Source organism: Euleptes europaea, chromosome 15 (assembly GCF_029931775.1).
Source record: "Euleptes europaea isolate rEulEur1 chromosome 15, rEulEur1.hap1, whole genome shotgun sequence".
NCBI lineage: Eukaryota > Metazoa > Chordata > Lepidosauria > Squamata > Sphaerodactylidae > Euleptes > Euleptes europaea.
In genome coordinates, this window is record NC_079326.1 from 14171505 (window position 1) to 14176830 (window position 5326).

Consider the following 5326-nt stretch of genomic DNA (forward strand, 5'->3'; position numbering starts at 1 on the left):
CCCCACAGCCGCCTTCGCTACCGCCGCGTCGCCATGGCCGCCGAGGAGGCGCCCGGGCGTTCGCTGGCCCGCCCCCGCCAATCAGAACGCGCGTAGCTAGTAAGCAAACCCCTATTGGGTATCTCTCGCCACGCAAGGGGGATGGGTGGCTGATGCTGGAATCGGACGCTGCCCAAGCGACGCCTCGGGTGATGACGTCATGCCTGCCCTGCGAGTAGCCGATTGGACGGGGCAAAGAAAGATTTGCATGTGTGCGTGTTAAGTGCTGTCAAGTCGCTTCCGACTCACGGCGACCCTAAGGGGTTACCGCACTATTCCCAGCCATGTATTAAGAGTTTGAAAATGTGATTTAAAAAAAATCGCTTTAAAAGGGTTTTTGCATGCCATGGCTAAAAAATGGTTGGAAGGCGTCTTCGCAGCTAAAGGGGCCAAACGAAGTGCGGACAGTATTTTTTATGACGTTTTCAAGCTCTTAATACATCGGTGGGAATACGCACTTTGTATTCCCAGCGACGTATTAAGAGTTTGAAAAATGTTATAAAAAACATCGCTTTAAAAGGGTTTTTGGATGTCACGGCTAAAAAATGGTTGGAAGACGCCTTCACGGCTAAAGGGGCCAAACAGTGCAAACAGTCTTTTTTATGACGTTTTCAAGCTCTTAATACATCGGTGGGAATACGCACTTTGTATTCCCAGCGATGTATTAAGAGTTTGAAAAATGTGATTAAAAAAAACATCGCTTTAAAAGGGTTTTTGGATGCCACGGCTAAAAAATGGTTGGAAGACGCCTTCACAGCTAAAGGGGCCAAACAAAGTGCGGACAGTATTTTTTATGACGTTTTCAAACTCTTAATACATCGGTGGGAATACGCACTTTGTATTCCCAGCGATGTATTAAGAGTTTGAAAAATGTGATAAAAAAAATCGCTTTAAAAGGGTTTTTGGATGCCACGGCTAAAAAATGGTTGGATGACGCCTTCACAGCTAAAGGGGCCAAACAAAGTGCGGACAGTATTTTTTATGACGTTTTCAAACTCTTAATACATCGGTGGGAATACACACTTTGTATTCCCAGCGATGTATTAAGAGTTTGAAAAATGTGATAAAAAAACATCGCTTTAAAAGGGTTTTTGGATGCCACGGCTAAAAAATGGTTGGAAGACGTCTTCACAGCTAAAGGGGCCAAACAAAGTGCGGACAGTATTTTTTATGACGTTTTCAAACTCTTAATACATCGGTGGGAATACAAGTGCGGTAACTTGTATCCAAAACGTCCTGTCTTTAACAGCCTTGCTCGGATCTTGCAAATTGAGGTCTGTGGCTTCCTTTATTGAGTCCATCCATCTCTTGTTGGGTCTTCCTCTTTTCCTGCTGCCCTCAACTTTTCCTAGCATGACTGTCTTTTCCAGGGACTCTTGTCTTCTCATAATGTGACCAAAATGCAATAGCCTGAGTTTAGTCATTTTAGCTTCTAGGGTCAGTTGAGCCTTCATTTGATCTAGAACCCACTGATTTGTTTTTTTGGTGGTCCACAATATCCGTAACACTCTCCTCCAACACCCAGGGCCATCTTAATGCATGGGCACATTGGGCAGTTGCCTGGGGCCCCCACGCGCATAGGGGCCCCATGCTAATTTATGTATGTTGTGACTTGCTGTCACTGAATAAATAAATACTATACTAAACTATAAATATTTATTATTGGGAAATGCATATTTAGCATGTGTTTTACTAAAGATGTTACAATGTTAATTTGGGTTTGGAGTAAGAATAAATACTGAAGTAGAATGTAAGAAAGGATTTAGAGTCATAGAATCATAGAACCATAGAGTTGGAAGGGACCACCAGGGTCATCTAGTCAAACCCCCTACACAATGCAGGAAAATCCAAACTACCTCCCCCCCACACCCCCAGTGACCCCTAGTCCATGGCCAGAAGATGACCAAGGTGCCCTCCCTCTCATGATCTGCCTAAGGTCGTGGAATCAGCATTGCTGACAGATGGCCATCTAGCCTCTGCTTAAAAACCTCCAGGGAAGGAGAGCTTACCACCTCCCGAGGAAGCCTATTCCACTGACGGACCACTCTTAAGTGAAACAGGCTTCCTCTGGACTTGTTCACTGTGGAAGCACCAATAAATATATCTTTAATTTTATCGACCATTTACATTTTTATTCCTGTGAGTGGTTGTGTAGGCAGGGGCCATTAGTGCACTGCTTTGCCCGGCGGGCCTATAACGCTGTTAAGACGGCCCTGCCAACACCACATTTCAAAGGAATCTACTTTCTTCCCATCTGCTTTCTTCAATGTCCAGCTTTCACACCCATACATAGTAATAGGGAATATGATGGCATGAATTAACTTAATCTTGGTGGCCCGTCCCCATGCGGACACGCGCAGCTGCCACCAGTGAGAAAAAATTCATACCCTACCAGAAAATATTTTTGTTAGTCTTGAAGGTACTACTGGACTCTTGCCCTTTTCTACTACTGGTATCTGAAGAAGTGAGCTGTGGCTCCCGAAAGCTCCTACCCTGCCAGAAAATATTCTTGTTAGTCTTGAAGGTACTACTGGACTCTTGCCCTTTTCTACTACTGGTATCTGAAGAAGTGAGCTGTGGCTCCTGAAAGCTCCTACCCTGCCAGAAAATATTCTTGTTAGTCTTTCAGGTGCTACTGGACTCTTGCCCTTTTCTACTACTGGTATCTGAAGAAGTGAGCTGTGGCTCCTGAAAGCTCCTACCCTGCCAGAAAATATTCTTGTTAGTCTTTCAGGTGCTACTGGACTCTTGCCCTTTTCTACTACAGAAAATATTCTTGTTAGTCTTGAAGGTGCTACTGGACTCTTGCCCTTTTCTACTACTGCAGACTAGCACGGCGACCCACTGTGAACCAGTGAGAAAAAAGACACTCTGCACATACTCAGGGGCCCCTTTCCCATTGCAGTGATTTCTTCTCTTGCATGGATCTGCCCCTCCCCACCTTCCAAAAAAAAAAAAAACACCCTAGAAGGCGAGAAACCAAAGAGAGGAACTGCGACTGAGAAAGGAAACCGAAACTTCAACGAGCGCTGGAGTTCAGCCGGAGGGAAAAAACTTGCTGGCGGCCAGGCATTTCCTGCCGCCATGGCTGAGAAGGACGCCTTGCTTTTCCCCGTCCTGGTGGCGGGGGCTTGGGGCTCCCGGCCCAACCGGGGCCTGAGAAACAAACTCCTGCGCTATTTCCAGAGCCCGAAGCGGTCGGGCGGAGGCGAGTGCCGCATCCACGCGGGGCCCGAAGAGCAGCTCGCCGTCTGCTTTGCGGAGGAGGAAGGTGGGTGTTGCGTTTATGGCATTGGCAAGAGGGGGCCGCAGGGACCGAGTCCGGCCGTGCGCTTTTACGCAGACGCCCCAGGGTAGCCGGCGCAGCCGGCTACCCTGGCGCGTCTGCATAAAAGCGCACGGCCGGACTCGGTCTTTGTTCCTAGACGTTCTAAATGTTTACATTCTACATTCTAAATTCTACATTCTAAACGTTCCGAGTCATTCATTCTTTGGTCACCTATGCGTCTCCTGTAAACAAACAAATGTTAGCTTTAGATTTTTTTGTAGATAATTAAATACTTTCCCCCCTCTTGTTTGGAGAATTCAAGCCATTAACATTCCACGCTACTGTTTGTAGCATTTTATTAGTAATATAACCCCCTATTTAGTGTTTATAATTATTAATACTTTATAATTATTTTTCTTTTAATTTTTTTAATTTTCTTTTAATTCTTTTAATTTATAATTATTTTTTCTTTTACCATTCTCTCCCCCTACATTCTGGGTAGGGATTTCATCCTTGCTGACCAGCGTGTTACCCTGATGTAAAATGTCAAAGGTCAACAAGGCTTTTTTTTTTTTTTGTCTTTTTTTGCAGGCCTGGAAAACCCCCTTCGGGCTGGGGAGGGCGGGGTGAAAGTGCAATTAAAGGACTAAGTCCCATTCCTTTCTTTTCCCGCGGCAAAACGGCATGCACGTTTTAAGACTGTAGAGTCCAGTAGCACCTTGTGTGTGTAAAGTGCAGTCAAGTCTCAGCCGACTTATGGCGACCCTTTTTGGTGGTTTTCATGGCAAGAGACTAACAGAGGTGGTTGGCCGGTGGCTTCCTCTGCACAGCAACCCTAGTCTTCCTTGGTGGTCTCCCATCCAAATACTAACCAGGGCTGACCCTGCTTAGCTTCTGAGATCTGATCAGATCAGGCTGGCCTGGGCCATCCAGGTCAGGGCAGTAGCACCTTCAAGACTAACAAAAATATTTTCTGGCAGGGTGTGAGCTTTCGTGAGCCACAGCTCACTTCTTCAGAACTTCAGAACTCACTTCTGAAGAAGTGAGCTGTGGCTCACGAAAGTTCATACCCTGCCAGAAAATATTTTTGTTAGTCTTGAAGGTGCTGCTGGACTCTTGCCCTTTTCTACTACTGCAGACAGACTAACACGGCTACCCACTGTGAATTAAGGACAGATGGATTCACATTCTAGCTGTATCTGAAGAAGTGAACTTGGCTCACGAAAGCTCATACCCTGCCAGGAAATATTTTTGTTAGTCTTTAAGGTGCTGCTGGACTCTTTCTCCTTTCTACTACTGCAGACAGACTAACACGGCTACCCACTGTGAATTATCTTTTAAGATTGAGTGTTTGTAACAAACAGCAACTTTGGCCATTTACGCAGGGGAGATTTGGCCTTGGGGTTTGCCACTCACCAGATGCACATTTTCCCCATCTGAATTCTCAAAACTCTGCATGGGGGGCTTATGGTTGAGCTTTGAGGATTTGGCTGGAGGAAATACGCATTTAGAGAGCAGCGAATCCAAGGCGAAACCTCCCCTGCGTTTTCGCCCTGCCATTTTAAGCAGCAGCAGGTTAGAAGAAGCACAAATAAAACTCCGGAGAGTTGTGCCCAAGGGGGAGGGGGGGAAATGCCAGTAAGCTTAAATGTACAATTTGGCAATCAAATCGGAGGAGGGGAGAAACAGGAATGTCAAAATATTATAGAATAAGGCGGGTCAGTCTGGAGTAAAGAAGGGTTTTGATAACAAAATTGTTTGTTTGTTTTTTGGTTTTTTTTAATGAAGGTGACGCCCCAAACTGGCAATATATTCAACAGAATGTTTGTTTCACGTACAGCTTTGAGCCCTTGAAAAGAAACAGCTGGTTCCTTGTCAATGTTCAACACTACTTGTTGGCAACAACTTTTTTTAATAAGGGAAATTGATAGCTGTTTCCTTGGGTAATAAAGGTGGTCAAGATGTGGGGTAAATGGAAGCTATTTTACAAATATATTCAGAATCCAGAGAGAGGGTGTA